The sequence below is a fragment of the Canis aureus genome, chromosome 20 (assembly GCF_053574225.1).
Source record: "Canis aureus isolate CA01 chromosome 20, VMU_Caureus_v.1.0, whole genome shotgun sequence".
NCBI lineage: Eukaryota > Metazoa > Chordata > Mammalia > Carnivora > Canidae > Canis > Canis aureus.
The window spans coordinates 26228771-26252281 of record NC_135630.1 but is presented as its reverse complement, the minus strand read 5'-3'; the positions used below and the strand labels follow the sequence as shown (position 1 = coordinate 26252281).

At 45.9% G+C, this 23511-nt stretch overlaps 1 long non-coding RNA gene across 7 annotated transcripts in view; it reads left to right on the top strand.

The window, feature by feature from the left end:
• The window catches only part of LOC144291588 (uncharacterized), a 156747-nt gene that overhangs the window by 79920 nt on the left and 53316 nt on the right, over nt 1-23511 (top strand). For 4 of the 7 annotated variants that reach the window (XR_013358917.1, XR_013358918.1, XR_013358915.1 and 1 more), the window contains one exon: nt 4085-4105. The exons of the other annotated variants lie outside the window; for them this stretch is intronic. This is a non-coding gene — a long non-coding RNA (uncharacterized LOC144291588). The remainder of the gene's footprint in view (nt 1-4084; nt 4106-23511) is intronic. 7 annotated transcript variants of the gene reach the window in all.

Sequence of the window (23511 nt, the reverse complement as noted above, 5' to 3'; positions counted from 1 at the left end):
CCTTGTTGGATAAGTTTTATCCAGGAGAAGGGGCCCTGGTCCTGAGTTGGGTTAGCCTGTAGGTGGGTGCTCCTGGAGTAGGGGTGACTGAATCCACATGGGCCCACAGGAGGGCTCTTAGAAGAGTTAGGGAAGGTAGGTAAGTAAGATAGGAGAGGAGGAGGTGATGATGGAAGATTTTAAGTGAGCAGGAAGGGCCACCCCGTAGAGAAGCTCAAAGGGACTTAGGCCCGACGGCCCTCTAGGGGTGGCTCTGAGCCTTGTTAAAGCCAGCGGGAGGAGGGTTGGCCTGGACAGGTGGAGTTTCAAGGGTAAGTTTGGTGAGATGTTCTTTGAGAAGGCCGTTGGCCCACTCTACCTTACCCGAAGACTGGGGGTGATATGGGATATGGAGTTTCCAGGTAATATTTAGGCTCTCGGAGTCTTGCCGGGTGATGCTGGAGATGAAAGCCGGGCTGTTGTCAGATTGTAGGATCTCCAGGAGGCTGAATCTCAGAATGATCTGTTCGATGAGTATGGTGGCCACCACATCCGCCATCTCCCGAGCTGTGGGAAAAGCCTCTATCCAGCCTGTAAAGGTGTCCACTAAGGTTAATAGGTAGCGAAAGGATTTATGGCGCGGCATGTGGGAAAAGTCAAGCTGCCGGTCCTTGCCAGGTTGGTAGCCATGGAGCTGGTGATTGGGTCCTGGCCTGCGAATTCCCCCTTGAGCATTTACAGTGGAGCAGGTTTTGTAAGACTAACGCACCTCTCCAATTACCTTTTGGAGATGTGGATAGTGGAATCCTGGGAACTGGTGTAAGGCCTTGGGACCAATGTGTAGGGATTGACGTATGTCTGAAATGATCACAGGAGCTAAATGGTTTGGAAGAGCGAGTTTCTTTTGAATGAAGATCCAGTCTTTCTCCCCGGCTATTCTTCCCATCTTTTTTAGTGTGTGAGTTTCCTCATCTGTGTAAGAGGGGGAATGTGGTGTGTTGAGGAAGAGGAGGGGAGCTGATGAGGAGCCTAAGGCAGTGGCTTGGGCAGTTGAGTCAGCTTTGTTGTTGGCCCAGGACACCGGGTCCATGGAGGATTGATGTCCATGGCAGTGGACAATGGCTACTTCAGTGGGAAGGCTGAGGGCCTCTAGTAGTTTTGAAATGAGGGGCCCATAGATTATGGGGCTTCCCTTGGTTGTAAGAAACCTTTGCTCTTGCCAGAGGACAGAATGTGTATGTGTGATGATGGAGGCACATTTGGAGTCCGTGTATATGGTAGCTCATTGCCCTTTGGACAGGCGAAGAGCCCTGGTGAGGGCTCTAAGTTCTGCCTTCCGAGAGCTTGTCCCGAGGAGGGGGGAACTGCCTCTAGGATGGCATCTAGGGTAACGATGGCCTATGCTGCGTGTCTCTGGCCACAAAGAGAATTTGGTCAGGGTTAGGGAAGGGCTGATTCTAAAGTCCTGGATGTGGAGGGGCAGCTCTTCCAGGAGTTGAGAGCAGGAATGGGAGGGTTCTGGGTTAGTAGAGGGGGTAAGTAGGAGGGTAGCTGGACTTAGCCGAGGAGAAGCTGATAGATAGATGTCAGGATTTTCGACGAAAAGGAGCTGGGCAGGAAGGGATTCTAAGGAAGGAGTGTGAGGAGGAGAACCCATCCAGGCTGCAAGAGAGGAGTGGGGCAGTCCGTGGAATAGAGGAGGTGCCATCAGTTCCCATCACGGCTACTGGAGAGGGGAAGCTGGCCCCCGAGTAGGAAGGCACAATGGAGTCAGTCGCCCCCGTGCCCAACAGGAAAGAGATGGGCTTCCCTGCTACCTGGAGCAGGACCCTGGGCTTGGCCTGGCTTAGGGGGTGTCTGAGTCTGGGCCCCGTCAGTCATCATCCAATCCGAGTAGTTGAAAGGCTGGACTTCCCGGCTCAGGGTTTCCTCTGTGTGGAGGCGCCAAGGATCCCCCGAGACCCAGCAGGCGGATTTCCAGTGGCGCATCGTTCCACATTGAGGGAATTGCCGCGTTGGCTCCTTGGGATTGGGACATTGACGGGCCCATTGTCCCTCGGTGCCACATCTGAAGCAAGCCCCAGGTGGGATTCGGTTGGTTCCCCCTTTCTGCGGGCTCCCACCGACGCTTGGGTCTGGAGTTGGACCTTCTGCTGGAGCCTGGCCTGCCTCTTAAGTTCAGCCACTTCCTCTCGGGTGTTAAGGACTTTAAATGCCATTTTCACCAGGTCGGGAATGGGAGTTTGAGGACCCTCCTTGGTCTTCTTTAGTTTTCTATGGATATCGGAGGAGGACTGATAAACCACTGCAGTGGTAATCCATTTTAGCGCATCTGTAAGGACCAGTAGGGGGGATTGAGGTGAGACTCTGGAACAGTCTGCGTGGGGAGGGGAAAAACCTGACTCATGATGCTGGGAGTGGCACGCACACGGAGATTTTCTTACCCTTTAAGTTTCATGGCAGAAGTCTCTCTTTTTATTCAGGTCTGATTCATAAAACACAAACCAGTACATAAATTTCTCATGAGAAACTTTGCATGAAGTGGTACAAAGAAAGAGGTCTTACAGGTGTTTCTTCCACAAGTTCTGAAGTTCTGCGTTTTCAAGTGTGACCTTTGGTGGTTGATTTTTCTTCTGTTTTCCTTATGAGGAGAACATTTTTAAAGGAGACTGCATGATTCAGAGCTGTTTTATGAAAGTTCCTTAAGAACGAAAAAATGAAAAGAAGGAAACCATTTCCTGTAGCTTCACTCTGAGGGACACAACCCCTCTGTCCTTGGCTTGTGACGCTTCCACGGCACACTCCTGCAAGGATGGGAGCTTGCTGTCTTCTCGCTGGTCTGGGGCGGAATTAGGGATGACCCACGGTTGAATCTGACAGCGGGAAAGCTCTCGTAAGCCCTGGTTTTAATCTGGTTCTGAGTTCAACTGTGGAGTCGTATCGAAACCCAGGTTTTGTTCTCAGCTTTGTTCTGGGGGTTCACTAGCTCATGACAGAGGTCAGGAACTGGGTGAGCAGTAAGGAAGCCGTCTCTGTTGGAAGAAAAGCGTCTTTACGATCTCCTATCTATGGGCTCATTTTCTAACTTACGAAGCACCGTCAGGAAGTCTTGTGGGCTCTCAACCTTAATTCCGTTTTTACGTAAGAACGACTTTTGCTCTGAACTCCCAGAAGAATAACAGGACGTTTGGAATTTCTGTTTAGATTTGCATAGTGTTGCTGCTTTAAAAGCAATTTTTAGTCCTTTACTTGGCCTAATGGTTTTCTATTTTTTCTTACATATGCAAATGAATTACAATATAGGAATGCAGTTGACATCCAATCATAATGATCATTTGTTAGTTAAAGGCTATTTCAGTCTATAACACTTTGATCCCTAGGAATTTAGCTGTGGTTTTATGAGTTTTCCCGTATGATTGCCCACAAATTTTTATGTTGACTAAAATTGTAAGTGGTTTAAACTGTTCAAACAAATTACTTAGCAATTAAACCCCCAGCAAAATTGTAATTCATTTTAAATTAAGCACAGAGATTTGGTGCTCTTTCTGAGCAAAACAACGGGACATAACGGTGAAATATGGAAATTCGGTATTTTGCGTGAACTGTTTCCGACAGGACAAAAACATTCCCAGCACTGGGCATAGCAAAGCCTTCCACTAATGTGAATTAATTTTGTAGCAAAGGATCACTTGGGAGGATTCCTGCTTTTGAGTTTTATCCAGGTTTCATTCTTTGAAGCACCCTTTCCATAAATTTGTGTTTTATTCCTAATTTGTCGTACTTCACCTTCTGATATTTAAACAACTCACATGCAGCTAACCGAAGTCACGGTAGTATTCGCTTCTATATCAGGTTATCACCTGCTATGTTGAGAATTGCAAAGCCAGAGCACATTACAAAGAGTCAGTTGGACTTTGATACCCAAAACTGCATTTACGAGGTTCACACTCCTTTGTGTTTCACCAGATAGAGACAGCAACAGTGTTCTCATGTAATGTGTGCTTCAGCCTCTGTGCCAGAACTTATAGTGTCTGGATTTTAATATGTGTGTTGATCTGTTAACCAAAGTTGTTTTGTTTTGTTTTGTTTTGTTTTTTGTCCACAGAGGCATGGACACCTGCTTCTGGTGAGTCTTTACGCTGAATATACATACTCAGTTGTCGGTATGTATGTATGTCACTTTGAGGTTCTCTCTCATCAGTGTTACCATTCTTGACAAAAAAAAGTCTTTGTGTTTGATATCCTTTCTCGTTTGTTAGCCAGGGTCTACCAAAACCATTACTTTTTGATGACACTTCAGTTTTGGCCCAGAATGTCACAGTCTGTATTGAATCTCTCATTTCATCGATCCCTCATGGTTTTTTTTTTTAATTTTTATTTATTTATGATAGTTACAGAGAGAGAGAGAGGCAGAGACACAGGCAGAGGGAGAAGCAGGCTCCATGCACCGGGAGCCCGATGTGGGACTCGATCCCGGGTCTCCAGGATCGCGCCCTGGGCCAAAGGCAGGCGCTAAACCGCTGCACCACCCAGGGATCCCTCCCTCATGGTTTTTAATTAACTTTAGCAGCATTCGAAGATTTTCTTTCACTAAGGGGAGTCAGAGGAATCAGAGTCTTTCTCTACATTTTTAAAGTCATTCCATAAAAATATTCCTGTGACGTAACCTGAACTCAAAATGCATTTCGTCAAAAGGGAGAATTAATCCAGTTTGATGAGCAAGTTCTGAATTCGATATGCTTTGTTTAATACTTGGTCCCGGTGCTACGCGTACCATCTTTCTGTTGTAGTTTTGTGTTCCCGTGCTAATTTTGCATATGTCCTTGCTCAGGAGTCTGGGGATTAGACTGCATTCTATCCCTGTTTATGTCAGCTGGTATTTTCATTATTTTCATCTTGCTTGCTTTCAGATTTTCCCCTCCTTCCCCAACTTTTCCAATTGTTGAGGTCTTTTATTTTTTTTCTTGCCTGCTTTCTGGGAATTTTGTTTAAGGGAAATGAACCTCTTGCTTCTTACAGTTTATGTTTTCCTAGCCATCTTATGGCCTTCCTCATTACTTAATTTTTTTAGGAAGATGAGCAGTTCAAAAAACACAACGTGAATATATGTTTTTGTTACTGTGATAGGGAAAAATCTTTATCATTTCTTGTCAAAAGCATTCTTCAACCCAGAGCATTTTACATACTAAAATGAATCTGTTGCCTATACGGAATGGAAGCCTAGTGTAGCAGTGAATGTTTCCCTCACAAATACAGTTTTTTATTGATTGCTAGCCATTTTGATTTCATTTATTAATGACTTTGTCACTGATCAGAAAACTCTGACATAGTATTTCTGTTTACTACTTTGGGAAAAGAATAATTAGGACCATTATTCATAACTCCAATATAGCTTGTTAATTTTCAAGTTCATCGTACCAGAATATGCGCATGCGTGTGTGTTTGCAATGGTATTGATGTTTCAGCGTGTCTTCCTAAAAATTCACAATGTCTGTAGATAGATAGCTATTTCAACATTTTGTGAGGTCTTAGTTTTCTTTGTTCTTTTATTAAAATAACAGCAAGTAAATAGCCCATACTTTTGGTTGTGTCCTATAAGAATTTCTGCTTGGAATACTTGGAAAGAATAATGCTAGTGTTATATGAATTTTGTCTTAATCATCAATTATCAACTATTTTTTATCTATTTTTATCTTGAGTATGATAAATGATCATGGAGTCAAAAACTGTTTAGTTTAAACATATAATGTTCTTCGGTCGATAGTTTATGAGATTCATTTCATAGAACTGTCTTTATGTTTCCATTTTGTGCTCAGTGTCCTTTTGTAGAAATCCAGATTGACTACTTTACACTGTGCATATATTTAGAGCATCATAAATGTGGGCCATCAAAATGATAATTTCATGGTATCGGTGAAACTCTGGATAGAATTTTCTTTCCTATCATCTATCAGAGTTTTAATTTGTTAACTTTACATGTCCTAAGTGTACTCAGTTATATCCTGAACCTGAAAGGTCGTTGAATATATGACACCTATAAGTACATACCTATCAAAACTGTAATTAAGATGCATTTTGCCATTTTGACCAAAATGTCATAACAGCAGAGGCACGCCTAAGTCTCTTAGTGGGTTTGTGCTTGATGTCATTGAGAGCAGTATAGTCGAGAATAACCCACTACTGGTCCCTGAGCCTCACATGAAAACACGTTCTGTACCAGAGGGTGGAGTACCTTTCACTTCTTCTCGATACCTCTTTTATTTTTTTAAAGATTTTTATTTATTTATTTATTCATAGAGACAGAGACAGAGAGAGAGAGGCAGAGACACAGGCAGAGGGAGAAGCAGGCTCCATTCAGAGAGCCCAACGTGGGACTCGATCCAGGGTCTCCAGGATCATGCCCTGGGCTGCAGGCGGCGCTAAACCGCTGCACCACCGGGGCTGCCCTCCATACCTCTTCTATTGGTGCTACTCACTGCAGAAATGACAGAATGAGCATGGGACTACTCTGTAGGCACAGTGAACATTTCCCAAAGTCTTCAAAGTGCACAGTCCCTTCAGGGTAGTAGACTAGCACATGACCTTGCTAGAAGTTTTTCTTCTTTAAAAATAAAGCCCTTTGTTTTTTTTCTCATTTCATGTCAGAATCTCTTTAAAAAAAAAGACATTTTACTTTGGAAAGAACTTTTCAGATAAATGATCGTTAAAAATGCAATCAGTATATAGAAGTGCAAAAAGTAAACGGAATTGCAGATCTCGTCACTCAGAGGCAGCTCCTGTTAGCTCTTGCTGATGTCTCTCACTGGTCACGTGTTCTCGTGCATATTTAGAAATGTACATATAGGATTTTGTATAAAGGAGAATCTGTTGATCATGATGTTTTGCAGCATGCTCTGTCTCCTCCATATATCATAGACATCATTGCATATATTTTATAGATAACAGATTTACATTATAATTTAATGACCTCACAATCTGTTGTTTATCCATATCATGATACTGCGATTTCACGCTACTTTAATTTATATTTCTAAATATTTACTGTGAAAACAATGCTATGTGTAAATCTTTCCTAACTTATTATTTTCCTTGTTTAAGCTTGAGAGCTGGTGCTAAAGCATCCATCTCTCGTTCCCTCTGACCCATCTTCCGCTTCATGTTTCCACCAAACGTGGTAGTTGCTTTACTGTGTATACGTGAGGAATGGAGAAGATTGTCATTTTTATATTAAAGTAAACCCATATTTTATGTAGCCAGTTACAAAAATGTGAGATTTCAAAGAAATGTCTAATTTTCTTTGCATCAGCTCAGTTCTAAAGTTCTGTAACTCGTTCCCTCTTTCCTTTCATTAACAATACTTTGACAGAAAACATTGAGAAATATTCTGAGTGTTTGAAATATCAAATACTGATTATCCAGTGGGGAAAAAGGAGTAATACTTAATATACTCCGATTTCACCTTTATATGTCTGTTGGCTTTGATGTAAACACATGGTGTCAGACTCTTGATGTTTTAGGAGAGCTTTAATAATTAAGTTTATAGTGAATTGTCATATCAGGATTAGTGATAAATACAGTAGCCCATGTTCTGACCTAGGGTTAGTGGTCAGCCAGCTGCTGGTAGAAGTTTTTACTTCGCAATGCGTAGGCATCCTAAAGTATCTCATGGTATCATGACATCTGTAATTCAGGCATGAAAAATAAGGAATGGATGTGAGAATCCAGTGTTTAAAAATAACGTTTGAGGCTTTCTTGGTCTTGGTGGGTGATAGCTATGTGAGCACAGCCCAGTTTTCCCACCTGCAGAAGTCTTACAAAAGTACTGTTCATGCTCCATCCTCCAAACCCCATAGTCAAATGCTTTCCCCGAATCTCGAGCTAAACTGCATGAGTGGGAGCTCTCGGTGCTCCCTTGGTCTTGTGGAGCCACTGTAAGGCTTTAATATGCACGCGGTTGTCGTGGCTTGTTCCTCCTGGCAGTTTTGCCTGTTGTGGAAATAATCCTCTTCTTCTGGCCTGTGGCTTGTAAGTGCGCTGCTGCCTGCCCACTTCTGGAAGAGGAGACTTGTACCCTTCGACTCCCTACACGAGAAGACCTGCTGACACATTCAGAATAGGGCTGTGGGGCTTCTCTTTTTATAGAACCGAACACGACAAAATTCACTTTGTTTTGTTAAGGAAGGAAGGATGCATATAGATTCCTTTGCGGCAGAAAAATATTTCCCATATAGAGATTAACACCTTTCAAATTGATTTTCTGAAATGTCTTATGTGGTTTCTTTGACATCTTCGATTTTATCAGAGATGTTTAAAGGGCAGAGTTTATGGGTGACGGGCACTGAGGGGGGCACTTGAGGGGATGAGCACTGGGTGTTATTCTGTATGTTGGCAAAGTGAACACCAATAAAAAATACATTTATTATAAACAAAAAAAAGAAAACCTTAAAAAAATAAATAAATTCTGCTTCTGAAACTAAAAAAATAAAAAATAAAAAAAATAAAAATAAAGGGCAGAGTTTAAGCAATGGGTCAGTTTTAACCAGAAAAATGTAGGATCTTCTTCTGAAAAAAGAAAGTTCAGTATTTCAACTTTGGTCTATGTATACGTTCTAAGAACCAGGGAAGCTGTGTTGTGTTACCTTGGGCCTGTGTGTGTCAGTCGGCAGTAAATGACCGAGATCATGTGGTTTTCATCAATATTAATACTTGCTGGGGCACCGTTTCTAAAAGGTCAGGAATGACGGAGCAAAACATTTTCCCGAGAATGCTTTATAAGACGCCTTGAAAACATGAAGCAATTTAACCCACTTGATAGATAGTCCGTGGCTTCTGAGGTAAGGCTGCATGTCCAGAGCGTAGGGCATTGGCAGGAATACGGAGCAGCAGGGCCGCAGTGTGTGCGCGCCCCTTTCAGGGCTGGGGGGCCTGGAGCCGGGGGGCCGGGGCCAGCTGAGGATGTGGCTTGGCCTGCATTGCACACCTTCCATTGTGGTCCTCCTTTCTCTTATGTGGAGAACACTTCTTTGCACACTCGAGTTATTTGTCAATCATCACACATGTGTAGACTGGTCTAGCGATTTTCTGGTAGGAGTTTGTTTTCATACTTAGGCCCTCGGTTTTTATTGAGTCACCATCAGCAGTGATTCGAAAAAATCCTCTCTGTATTTGCAGGGTTGGAGATTTGTTTGAAATCTGACCATCCAATAAGTCGTTCTCTGCATGCCGTGTGACAAATGTGTAGCGTTACCAGCAAAGATCATAGTAATTCCTTTAATTAATGCGTGACTTGAGAAGTCTCGGATTAATCAGCACATGACTCGTGGTTATTCGTACCCTTGTGGGAGTTTTTTGCCACCAAATGCAAATACCAGGCTAAAAATACTGCTTTGTTTGTAGATGGAGCGAATATTCATCGCAATAGTCCTGTACATCTAAGAAAACAGAAAGTAATTAAAATGTTGATCACTATAGTAAATCTCTGCAACGGCTGCTTGTTTGTATTTCACATGGGCTCACATTTCTGAGAAGTTAGCTCTTACACAACAACCTACCATGATTATCTGATATCCTCCAGAAGGTTAGCTGGGTTGTTTCCTATATTACTTAGGAAAAACTTTCTTTTCACAATCCAAAATGTCAGCATCAATTTAAAGTGTAACACTAAGCATGTGCTTGCTCTCTGAATATTATTCTCCAGCCACCCTGCCGAGGATCTGGCCGTGACACTTTGAGGAGCTCATCGATCCTCAGTGTTCACGGCACTTTGCCTGAACACCCGGACTGCCGGGGCACCTCTGGATCCAGCTACCGTTGTTTCCGTGACCCAAGGTGCGCTGACCGTAGCAATTTACATTATGTGCGCAAATTAAAAGTTACCTTGCAACAGCAGTTTACTTTAAAAAAAGGCCTCGTTTTCCCCCATGTTAAAGTTCTGTTATGTTATAGGAGTTGCATTTTTGTATGATGCAAGGATCTTTTTGTAGGACATAGTCACCTGCCATGATGAAGATAGGTTTCTTTTTTCTTTTCATTTGGGCTTAGATCGGAATCTCCATAAGGAAAATTATCTTATCTTTCATCATCTTGTGCTATATGGGAAAAAAAAAATATATATATGCTATTTGATTGCATGTTTTAAATTTAATTACATTTTTTACCAGATTTAAGTCTAAAATAATTGAACTTGTCATATATTGCTGAAAATCTTTCTTTTTTCTGCTCCTAAATTCTCCACTTGAACTGTCACAGTGGTCTGATTTATCCTGTCCGGTTTATAGTTGTAGTGATAGAGAGAAATACCTACTCGACATTTTCAATGCAAATTGTTTTAGTTGCAGAATGCAGCATAAACATATGTTAAATCTAGCATTATCCGAGTTTTGGATACCATAAGTAACTTTTGTTTTCCTCACAACTTTTTATTTCTGCGATGAGGGAAGGAAAATAGAAAACTTCCTATCATTAACATTGTATGATCCTCTAGGGTAGAGACCTGACTTTGGCTGTTCAACCAAAGTTTTGCTGTTCGGGTTTGAACAGTGTTAACTGGGAAACGGCCACCCCATTAAAGAGTGTTCCCCCCAGTATTGGTAGAGACAAAGTAAAGTCAGATACACGCTGTATCTGTTATTTTTGTTGGAACTTACTATTGTTCTTCAGTTTCTGATTGTTCATTATTTTAAGACATATGTGAGCCTTGTGCAAGTACATTGAAGTGTCGTGCTCTTTTGGTGAGAAAATCTTTTGTATTTATCAGAGAGCACATGGATACATACAGTGTATAAGATTTTTCTGTTTCTGACGCATTTTCTTCCCCTAGAGATGTAGAGCTTTCAGAGTCATGAACAGTTTTCATCCTGATTTGTAATGATCTGTTTGTCCATAGATAGGAAAATGTTATGAAATAATACTAAATATTCCTAAGTAAGATTATACCCTGTAGAGATCAAAGCCCAACATGCATGCAGTTAGATTTTTGTCATATTCTGGAGCTGTGAGTATGCATGGTGTACGGTGGCCATAAGCACATGTATTCCGTGTCGGCTGTCTCTTACCTCGGTCTACTTATGTTTTCAGTAGCATGGCTAATGTTCATTATAAAAATCTTGATCTTATCTCTGAAAGTCTGCAATAAATGTAAACTTTCAAGTGTTTGACAGTGGCACGATACGCCAGGCTGGAAAGCTCATTTGACTAATAGGTCGTTGGCCTACTCTTAATTCAGCCTTTTGTCCATCCAGCTGCGTGACCTTGTGTGCATTCCTTTAAATCTCTGTCTGTCGTCTGTGCACGCGTGGGATTCCGGGGGAGCTGGAGCTGGGGTCGCAGCCCCTGAGTTCCCTGTGTTCCACAGCAGCTGTACTTGCTTGAACAAACCTCCTTGACTCTCCGAGCCTGGTTTCGTGGTCTGAACCCCTGATGTGATCAGATGTAGACTATCGTGAGGATCAATTGAGGCAATAAATGGAAAGCCCTGTGAGGGGCTTGTGGTGAGGAAAGCTCTGTGTAGGCTTATTAATCTCTAGTACCTGACTTTGAACAACACCATTACTTCCTGATGAAGTATTTCATCAGTACTTCCTAATGGCCAACCTGATGGCCGATGCAGCGTCGGCCAAGTTATTTAACCTCTTACGCTCCATTCACTCAACTACAAATATGGAAAATTACTCTTTCTTCCAGAATTCTCCTAAGGAGTGAACTACATGAGGTTAAGTATGTAACATGTCACAGCAGAGTGATGTCAGGTCTTCCTGTCCTGTCACTGGGTATCACCTCTGCCTCGTGCATTTTCATCTAGTGAAAGCTTCCTGAGGCCCAGCCTCATTTTAAGTCCTGGGAGAGAGTGATGAGCAAGACAAGGACTCTGTATTTCTGGAGATGACTTCCTTGTGGGGTCTCAGGAAATAGAGGAGTGAGCCAATCAGTAATTTCAGAAAGCAGTGGGTACTATGGAGGAATGATGTTGGGTGACAGGCAAGGAAGTGACGAGGGGTGGGGGGAGTCATGGCAGAGGTTAGCATTGCAGATAGATCTGTTGCAGAAGGCAGCCCCAGAGGGTTTTGTAAAGACTTTTCTTTGAGATAGTTGTAGACTCCCATGCAGTTGTAAGAAATGACACAAAATATTACCATGCAGAGTACCGTAATACACACATAACCAAACTAAAAGTCCGAGCATTCTTTCTGAGGCATTTAGAGTAGAATCTTGAATTATGAGAGGGGTTATGTCAAAGAGCATTCCAGGTGGAGGGAATACAGAGGTGCCAATTCTGAAGTGGGAAGACATTGGGACGTTGGCTTCACTGAGCAGGGCCACTGTGGCTGTGACCCTTGCATGAGGGAACGAGGGCTTTATGAAAGGTTGAGCAGCCACTCTGTCTTGCAGGGCCATGACGGTGGTGGTGCGACACTTGTGTTCTTTGTGCAAGCAATCACACTAGTTGTGCTTCAGCAGAGTGCTCAAGATCTCCCTCCATAATTTGTCAAAACTATCACCCCCTCCCCATTTTTAAGTTGGACCTCAAACATTTTCATCTCAAGTATCAATAGTACAGGATGGGGTTTTCTACAAGTGTATGGGAAAAGTTGACCTTGTAAAAGTATTTTGTATCTCACTATTGAATATGTATCCAATAGAACGTTACTACCATGATAATTTGATGCTCACTATCATCCCTTTGAACTTTACCTGACTGAGCTCTCTCTTTTCACTGTCAGAACAATTATATTTGCTTTTCTTCTTGAACTCCTGTCTCTTTCATTTCCTCCATAGATTTTATTTTATGCTTTTTATAATGGGAAGATGTTTTAATAAGTATTCTGTCATTTTTCTGTGTGTATGTGTGTACATATACAGACTGGTATATACACACATGGAAGTAAGGTTTCTAAAGTTTTAGTGTCTTTGGCTACAGTATTCTAAGTGTGAAAATCGGTCAGAAAGAATTGTTATTATAAATAGTACTGATGCACAATTGATATAAACGGCAAAATTAATAGTATGATTGGTAATTTTTAAACATGAAATATAATGCCATTGGGATGCCTCTCTTAGCAAGATGGAGAGAGAGTTTATAAAATTTCAGTTCATGTACCCATGAATGAATACTATGACCAGGGTGATGTAAAGTCTGGTGGAAATTAATAGTAAACATAAATGATATGCTGTGGGGCTTCGAAATGACGTTTGAATGATTATTAGGTATGTTGTTTGTATATTATATATGTTTATAGTATGTCATTACAGTCGATGAATTACACTGTTTTAGAAGTTCATGTAATGTTAACAAGGGCATGCTAGGAATGAATAAGCAGGAAGGTGCTTACCTTCCTGATGAGGGGGTAGATATATGTCCTTAGTAAAAATTTATAGTACCCAATATTCTTTGTGTAAAAACTTAATGATACTGTTCCTCTAAGTTTGAATAAATGTTTAAGAAAAGATATATCTTATGTTATATAATATTGAACATATATATGTGTTTTATATATATATATATATATATATACATATATATATATACATATATCAGTTCTGAGAAATGATTCTTTTACTGACTTAAAATTGGTCTACTGGAAATTCATGTAGCATCTTTCACCTCTTCCTCCTTGAAATATCACAGAAAATACATAACTGAGACCGAGGCATGTGTGAGTGGGCGGGCTCTGGCTCCTGACTCAGCATTGTGACTTTGTAGATAGGGTGTGTGAATTATTTCCCAGGATTATTTTCTTCTTTTTTTTTAAAGCAAAACCTGAGGTAATTCCATGCTTAGAGACAGTATAGATCTTTCCCGTGAGCTTTCTGCCTCAGTGAGTTGAGTTTCCACTGTCTCCAGCCTTTCTTTCCTGTTCTCTTTGTGCGTGGCTCCCAGTCAGCTTGACGTCCTTCCCTGATGATCCTTCGGGATTGAGGAGGCAGGATCTATCAGCAGGAACCGCCACCCCTCTCACGATCCCATCGTCACTGTCCCTGAATTCAGGACAGATGAATTTAGGCTAGGTGGCGTGTGTCTGATGTCATTCTCTTTTTATGGAAATGAACGCAAAGAAGGAAAGACCGGATGTTCTGTCCCAGGCTTAGTGACGCCTTGACTTTAGAAAGGCTTTGCGGTTAACAGGGGATTCTGTGGTGTTCCAGTGCCTTTTACCACTCACTCTGGAGCACAGTACAGGAGGAGCAAGGAGGAGGCCTTCGTTCTGGTAAGTGACAGAAAAGCAGTGATGGGGTAGGATGTGGTGAAGGCGAAATGGCATCGGGTGCTACCTCAGGAGCTTCCGTCAGCTTTCAGGGACAGGAAGGACTAGCTGAGCCAGGGATCAGGAATCGACACCTATAAACCATCTGGACCTAACTGCTGTCTTTCAAAATTCTTCACGTGCCCTAAGAGTGTGTGGAGGTCATGGTCTGAGTCAGAAGGTTGTGGCAGACGGAACGCACTGGAGCAGGGAGAGCGCTGAAAAGATCTGGTTCCAGGAAGAGATGATGGTGGTGTGGAACCGGGTGCTAAGAGTGGCCAGGCAGACGGTCAACCCTGAAGGCAGAGCCCACGGCACGGCCTGAAAGATGGATTGTGGGATGGGAGAGGGGGAGGGATCAGGAAAGAAGTGGGCTGAGTGCATGCGGGTACCTTTAAGTGATGTGGAGAAGACAGCTTTCGGGAACTGAGAGATGTTGGGTTGGCAATACTCTCAGATAGATGTCCAGGTGGAGGTGTGGACGGGGAAGGAAGCACTTGCAGAAGGAAAGACAGAGGCCAGGCCTGAAGGTACTCCTTCGAGAGGTGGGGTGGCCTGTAGCTGCCGCCTGCACCTCCAGCGGGTGTGGAGACGGGGTGCGGGGTAGAGGAGCAAGCCTTTGGCGGTCCTCCTGCTGCAGGTCAGGTGAAAAGGACAGAGGCCACAGTGGCATCCCAGAGGGCAGCTTGTCAGGGCAAATGGTGGACTGCAGACGTCTTAACTCTGAGTAACAAAGGGCTTCAAGGAGGGACTTCATATTCGTGTCCAGGATTATCTGTAACATCAAGACAGATTTAGGCTGTCACATTCGTAGCGAGTCTGAATTGGAGTTTGTTGAACTGGATGGTTTTGGGAGATTCCATCGTCTCCTGAGCCCCGATGTTCTGTAATGTCAGAACCACCTGTCCAGATGGTGCCTGGGCCGTGTCCCACGAGGTTTGGTCATTGGGACTTTTCTTTTACTGGTCTGAGGAACCCGAAAGTCTCTTTCCCTGTGTCCGTCCTCTCCTCTGTCCAGTCTGTCTGCAGGTCATTCGGATGGAGCAGGTTAATCAGGACCAGCCGCATTTACGTTTCCTCACGTGAGTTACTAGGGTGCGAGTGAATCTTGAACCCCCTGCAGTGTCCTGCTCTTGTGTATTGTGACGGGTTCGGTGCCTAGGTCCGATGGTTGAGGCCGTGCTATGTGACTTCAGGACTATTTCCCTTGGGTGGTCCCGGTAAGAGCTGTTTTTCCAGTCTCTTCCTGCCAACATATTCTTACATGTTTATGGCTTGGAGGTAGGTTAAAATAATGAAGCCTCTATTCCATGATTTATCCTCTACTTTTATGTATTTAAAAAATGCTAATTTCACGGTTGGTATTTTGCGCATCATGAACTTTCATAGTTACTCATTTGGGAATTTGAGAATTTTTGTATTTCAGTATATGGTTTTGTAGTTTTTTAATCCATTGCAATGTTGATGAAATTGTCATAGTTATTCTCTTGTTGTATAATTTAGCTATTAAAAAAAGATTTATATTTTTTCTATTAGTGATTTCACCACTTGATATACTGAGTTGTCTTCTGAGAATTCATTAAGATTATGCAGTGAAACCCCATACGTGTTTTAAAATTCAATCGTATTGTATCATTATATCCATGGTTAAGCTGTTAGCAGAGTGAGAAAAAAAGTAAATAGTGTGATTTGATCAAATGCCGTGTTTCCATCGCTCTCGCTCACTGCGTCAAGCAAGCGTGGTTCACGGTTTTCCTGTTTACTTGTCACTTTAACTTTGTTACACCGCTCTATTCTCTGTCCCCTGCAACTTTGAGTTGGCCCCCACCCCCTTTATTTTCTGCTCCTTAATCTTTGCATATTACAACTCTTACATCATTCCACTAATGCTCATGCCTCCTTCTCTTTGGATGAAGCACTGTGGTAGCAAACTGCGAGCATCACCATCGTTTCAGACAGCTCTGGGCTTGTGTCTTTGTTCTGTGACGTGGGAATTGTGAGGCCTTTGGCAAGAAGCTTAGAGTTTCTATGTGTAAAAGGAAGTAATCATATTTAGTTCAGAAAGTTGTGAAATTTAAATAACATGTTGTAAATTTTTGAATACTTAGCAAACTACTCAATACGTTACCTAAAAGGTTTTTTTAAAAATCTGATTCAAATATACTCTTTTCCTCCAGTCTCCCTCCAAACCTCAAATGGCCAGAACTTGATTTTCCCCTATTGTGTTTCTACACAACCTATTGTTCTTTTGAAGGGGGTGTCTCTTCCCAACCCCCATCCCCAGCCACAGCTGCTTTTAGGATTTCCTTTTTGTTTTTGTTTTTCTGTATTTTGATGATCACGTGACCTGTGTGTGATGCGTGCCTGTGTGTATATGTGCACGCGTGTGCTGTGTGTGCCTGTAAGCGCACATGTGTTTTCATTCTGCCTCTTGAATGTGGGAATTGGTGTCTTTCTGCAGTTTGGGATCCTTGGCTGTTCTCTCTCTGGATATTGCTTCTATCTCTATCCCTCTTTTCCTGGGACCTCAAGTTCAAGTATGATGGGCCTTTTGCTGTGGACCGTGTGTCTTCTGTTCTTTTCATTGCTTCTTCTGCTTGCTCTCCAGTTTTGGTATTGTCTGTTTGCTCTATCTCAGAACTCACCAATCTTGTCCTTTCCTATGCCATCCGAGTTTTCTGTTAAGCCATCGATGAATGCTTGGTGAAAGATAGTTTATTTTATAGGTCTAGAATATCCATGTGATTTCTTCATATGCATTACACTTTTCTCATTCAGTTCTCCATTTGTTGCATCCACTTCTGTCCATCTTGTTACCTGTTTTTCTTACCAGCATGATCTTACTTACTTCACGGTCTTTGCTTATTTTTATTCTGAATTATTGGTTGCATTTTCCTTCCCGTGTATGTTTCTGGTAATTCTTTGGATGTGTGCATAACACAGTGAATGAAAGAACATCGAGGGCCAGATGGTTTATTTAGTTGGTCGATAGTCCCTTCTTCTCTTTGGTGCATTGAGCTGGCCTTCAGTGCCCCTGTAATTTTTCCCTGTTTTTCCCCTGTGGACACTCTGTGTTTTGATTGAGACCCACTAGTCAGAAGCAGGCTCTTTGTCCTCAGCACTGGAAGGCCTCACAAGCACTACGCTAGTCCTTTCAGGGATTTGGAGTGTCATACTTGGTCTTCTTCTGCCCCATGCAGCTTAGTCATCTGGAAGCTCCCACGTGGGTGGGTCTGTGTTTGTGGGAGACCCATTCTCGCTAGCAGAGGCTCATCCCGTAGGTACTGCGAGGCCACGATAAGCTTCGCTCGGTCCCGTCCCCTTCACCTCCCACCTTCCCAAAGCACACGTCCTGTGGGAATGTCAGCCTTGCATTTGGGCCTCCTTGAGTTTCCAGTGTGTCACTGTATGGTGATGGTGTCCTCTTATCCCAGTGGAGCTGATGTCCTGAATCGGCAAGTGGCCTGGGGACAAAATGGTGCCCCATCATCAGCCTCCCCAGTGAAGCGCTCTCTGTCCTCTGCATGGATCCTTTACCTAGCTCTGGTCATCTGACAGCTTCCTGACTATCGCCAGGAGCACATCTTTTCTGGTTGTTGGGATCGAGGCTTTGGCTTGCACCATGTATGTATGTATGTATCTTCTCAGGAAGTGGAAGTCCCTGATTTAATAAAAAGCTTAGAAATTGTGATTTGTTAATACCTGAAAGATGGTGGTGAGCAAGTTCTTGGTAACTGATGATGCACATAGCGAGTGCCCCATTACTGCTTTTTTAATTGGATGCAGAGTTCTTTCTTCACTGTACACAAGAATGTGTGATTTTTTTCATTCTTTTTTTTAGATTGTATTCAAATTCAAGTTGGTTAACATATAGTGTAGTATGAGACTTGGGTAGAATGTAGTGATTCATCAGTTGCATATAACACCTAGTGCTCATCACTTCACATGCCCTCCTTAATGCCCATCCCCCAGGTACCTGATCCACCACCCACCTCCCCTCCAGTGACTGTCACTTTGTTTCCTATGATTAAGAGTCTCTTATGGTTTGCCTCCTGCTCTGTTTTTATCTCATTGTATTTTTCCTTCTGTTCCCCATGCCCATCAGTTTCATTTCTTAAATTCCACATATGAGTGACCCAGAGGGCTGACACACCCAGCCAGAGAAACAGGGTGCCCGGGCCACAGGGCAGCCCTGAGCCAGCAGGTATCCCCTGGACTTTACGGCAGCTGCTGTGGGAGGCTGAGGTCAGGGGTGCAGGGAGTCAGGAGGCGGGGCCGAGTGCTGGCACCTTCCCCACCAGAGGCCATCTCCCTACATGCAACAGCGGGCTTCCGCCAAACCTTACATGCAACATGTTCGCCAGATGCCCAACTGCCTGGGGGTTGAAATGGCAGGGATCCGGAGCACCCTGGGTGAAGGAGGACCCCAGAGCTGTGTGGGGCCCCACCTGGCCACTCTCCCGCAGCCCTGTGGCTGCTTCTGCAGCAGAGCTCTTCACTGGGGACCCGCCAGCCTGAGGTCTCCTGTCCCAGGCCCCCCAGACCACCGGACAGCTGACAGGTGGCCCCCGGGGCTCCTATGCCTTTGAGCTCAAGCACGAGCTCCTGTTTGGCAGCCCCTCCATGGCACCTGCCAACCCAGACCCTCTGCAGGCCAGGCACATGGTGGAGGGCTCCTAGGCCCCTGCTGCGGGCTGCCAGGAGACCCCGCCCCAGGCCACAGGATGGCCCCGACCTGGGCAGCTTCCCAACCATCTGCCCTGCAGGAGAGCCTGCCCCAGACTGCCAGCCGCCCCACCGCTATACCCACACCAGGACTCCTCCTCGGGGAGAAGCACCTGGGCTGTTGGGGATAGGATGGCAAATGACGCCAGGGGCCTACCCCCCGGCCTGCAGAGCGTCTGCCAGTACCAGGCCTGTGCCACACGGATGGCAGAGGCAGGGAGGCCCCACTGGAGCAGCATGCGGGGTGGGCGGTCCAGCTCCAGCCTCAGGGTCATCCCTTCCTCTGTGGCCCTCACACCGTGTTTGCATCGAAACGTCCCCGAGTGCATCCGGCTCTGGCTACACAGCGTGGGAAGCAGCATGACAGAGAAGGCGGGAGGCCCGGCCTGGTTTCGTCCTCCATGCTAGCCAGATGGGAAGCCACCCAGCCGGGACAGCCCCGCCAGGCTGCTGTGCCTGCCGGGACAGGCGGGGTGACACTGACTCACCATGTGCCCCCCCAGCTTGGGCTCCAGTGTCCGTGGGCCTGGTCCCCTCAGGGCAAGGGGAACACACAAGGCCGTACCCATGTCTGGGCTCAGCGGCAGAGGGCAGGCCAGGGCAGCTGTCGGGCTGCACACAAGCTGACCTCTGGAGGCCAGCCAGCCCTCAAGAATCACATCCAGGAAAGGAACTAGGGGTGGGGGAAGTGGAGGTGGGCGGGGTTGGGGGTGACTGGGTGATGGGCACTGATGGGGGCACTTGATGGGGTGAGCACTGGGTGTTATTCTATATGTTGGCAAATTGAACACCAATAAAAAGTCAATTTACAAAGGAAAAAAAAAGGAACTGACACATGTTTCCTAACTGATGGGAAGGCTAAATCCCAATTAGATATTAGCAAAAATTAAAGATATAACATTTTTCCCATTGATGTTCCAAAATAAAAATAAAAAAGAATCACACCCAGGGAGAGCACCAGAGGCTTGAGCTGAGTGGGGAGCAGAGCCTGAAATGTTGGTGTTACCCCCCACACCCACCGAAGCTGGGACAGGTGCCAGCGGGAGGCCCAGGGGAGCGCCACCCTGCCAGTGGGGCAGACGCGGGTGGCTGTGGGTCTGTCCTCAGGTGGGCAGTCCTGGGCACACTCCTCTCCACACCGCAACTGCCACCTCCCGGACACTTCCTTTCTACGTAGAACATGGAGACTGTTCTCCCTCCCACACGTTTTGGGGCAAACTGTTGAAAGATGGGGCCTTTCCTCCCTGGCAGATAATCTCTGGTCCTGGGCACTTGTGCGCTAATGCCACCACGCCTCCTCCATTCACTTGAGAAGCGTCGCTAGAGCCTGACCACAAGCACGGTCCCCGGGACTAGGGTGCGGCCAACGTGCTGTGCCCTGGAGGGTGCAGGCAGATGGGTGAGCCCAGCACCGCAGGGCGAGACTCGCTCCATGGGGTGTGGGGGTGTGTCCTCTGGCTGAAGCTTCGGGATCCTGTGCTCACTTCAGCTTTTCAGAACCTGCTGGAAACCCATGTCAGCTCTGCAAACCACAATTCTTTTTTCTTGAAAGCTCATCAGATTTCTGAAAACCACAGGTTAGAGCAGACACAGTTCAGAAGACACTGAGGAATCCCCTACTTTGGCATCTGCTTTGTCCGTGAGTCAGGGACCTCATGGCTGGAGTTCCGGAAAAGCACACATGCAGAGAAGAGTCTCAGAAGCAAGAGACACACACAGATGCTTAAGTGCTTAAATACAGATTTATTGCAAACCAACACTGGAGAGGGGACTTCGTGGGTGGGCACTGGTCTCCGCGGACCTCAGCTGATGGAGCTCACTGGCCAATCTGTGGCAGCCGCGTCTGGAGAGAGAAAACACGCAGGCTGCACCGGCTCCAGGGCCCAGGCCAGCAGCAATGGGCAGAGGACACCCACGAGGACGGCCTGCCATCGGCCGCATGGCCCAGTGCCCCAGCCCGCCACTCTGACGCTGGTGAGCCGCTGCCACGGCAGGCGGAGTGGGCCAAAACACAACACTGAAAACGACGTCAGAGAAGATGACGGACCATGGAGTCCATGGCTCCCCAGTCTCCCGAGTAGCTGGGGTACGGTGCATGCCCCACCTCGTCACACCAGGAGACCCCGACGAGACCATCGAGACCGGTTCTCACACACGTGCATGCCATGAGAGCCCTGGGACATGGGACAGGTGTGCAAATCCTGGGGACCCTGAGGATGGGTCTCAGCAGCTCCAGCAACAGGCTCCGGCCCAACTATGGGGGCAGATCTCTGGGCCCCCTTGGCGACGCTCCTCCCAGCCATCTGGTGTCTGCACCTCCTTCGACCGCACGAGAGCTACCCAATGCTTCCCAGGGGCTGCTTCGGACATATTCGGGCATCCCCACCCATTTCTGGCCACCTCGAGCCACAAACCTGCCCCCACACGACTGACGAGTCAGCTCCCACCTACTCAAGCCATTTGAAGGGGGCCATCGCCTAGAAAGGAGTCCTCCTCAGCCTCCAGGACAGCCACCAAGGGAAGGTCCCAGGAAACCTGCCAGCTGACAGCCCCACAGAGCAGCGGGCATGCGGCCTGCGGGCCTGGGGTGGCTCAGGCCCCACAGGCAGAGGAGAGGCAGGAGGAAAGGCTGTGGCTGTGTCTCCTGAGGGCACCCGGTCAGCTCCCCAACAAGGACCAGGCCCCACAGAGGACGTGGGAGGACAGTTCCTGCTGCGTCTGTGGCCTACTCGGGAAGGTGTCCCCACATCCAGCAGCGCCGACCAAGAGCCCCAGTCTGGTCTTCCCGACAGGGCCTTGCAGCTGGCAGACGCACACACACACCAAGCGAGAGCACAAGCGCGGGTGTGCAAGAGAGATGAAGCCGAGCCCCCCCCCCCCCCGCCCTCCTCGGAAGCAGCCGGCCCAGAACCCGCTCCCCGGGCCCAGCACGAGGAAAGGAAGCAGAGCCCACGCAGTAGCAGCAGGAGGAGAGCGGGTGGCCGGTGTCCCGCTCCCCCCACGCTGCTCCCAACACTGTGGAGATGCAGGGCCAGGCACTGTGGGTTCACCCTTTTTTTTTAATTTATTTATGATAGTCACAGAGAGAGATAGAGGCAGAGACACAAGCAGAGGGAGAAGCAGGCTCCATGCGCCAGGAGCCCGATGTGGGACTCGATCCCGGGTCTCCAGGGTTGCGCCCTGGACCAAAGGCAGGCGCCAAACTGCTGTGCCGCCCAGGGATCCCTCACCCTTTTTTTTTTTAAGATTTTGTTTATTGGAGTTCAGTTTGCTGCCATGTACCATAACACCCAGTGCTCATCCCACCAAGTGCCCTCCTCAGTTCCAATCACCCAGTCACCCCAACCCCCCACCCACTTCCCCTTCCACTACCCCTTGTTCATTTCCCAGAGTTAGGTGTCTCTCATGTTTTGTCACCCTCACCGATATTTTCACTCGTTTTCTCTCCTTTCTCTTTATTTCCTGTCACTAATTTTTATATTCCCCAAATGAATGAGACCATATGATGTTTGTCCTTCTCCCATTGACTTATTTCATTCAACATAATACCCTCTAGGTCCCTCCACGTCGAAGCAAATAGTGGGTATTTATCATTTCTATTGGCTGAGTAATACTCCATTACATAGGTAGAACACATCTTCTTTATCCATTCATCTGTCGATGGGCACCGAGGCTCCTTCCACAGTGTGGCTATTGTGGACATTGCCGCTATAATGATCGGGGTGCAGGTGTCCTGGCGTTTCACTGCATCCGTATCTTTGGAGTAAATCCCGAGCAGTGGAATTGCTGGGTCGCAGGGCAGCTCTATTTTGAACTCTTTGAGGAAGCTCCACACAGTTTTCCAGAGTGGCTGCACCAGGTCACACTCCCACCCACAGTGCAGGAGGGTTCCCCTTTCTCCACATCGTCTCCAACATTTGTTGTTTCATGTCTTCTTAATGTTCACCATTCTCACTGGTGTGAGGTGGGATCTCATTGTGCTTTTGAGTTGTGTTTCCCTGATGGCCAGTGATGCGGAACATTGTCTCATGTGCGTGTTGGCCATGTCTATGTCTTCCTCTGTGACATTTCCGTTCAGGTCTTTTGCCCATTTCATGATTGGATTGTTGGTTTCTTTGCTGTAGAGTTGAATAAGTTCTTTAGAGATCTTGGACACTGGCCCTTTATCTGATGGGTCATTTACAAATATCTTCTCCCATTCTGTGGGTTGTCTTTTAGTTTTGTTGAGCGTTTCTTTTGCTGCGTAGAAGCTTCTCATCTTGATGAAGTCCCAGTGATTCATTTTGGCTCTTGTTTCCCTGGCCTTCATGGATGTATCTTGCAAGAAGTTGCTCTGGCCAAGTTCAAGAAGGGTGCTGCCTGTGTTCTCCTCTAGGATTTTGATGGCTTCCTGTCTCACATTTAGATCTTTCATCCACTTTGAGTTTCTCTTTGTGTACGGTGGTGTGAGAGAATGGTCCAGTTTCATTCCTCTGTGTGTGGCTGTCCAATGTTCCCAGCAGCATTTATTGAAGAGACTTTGTTCCAGTGGATGGTGTTTCCTGCTTTGTCGAATATTAGCTGACCA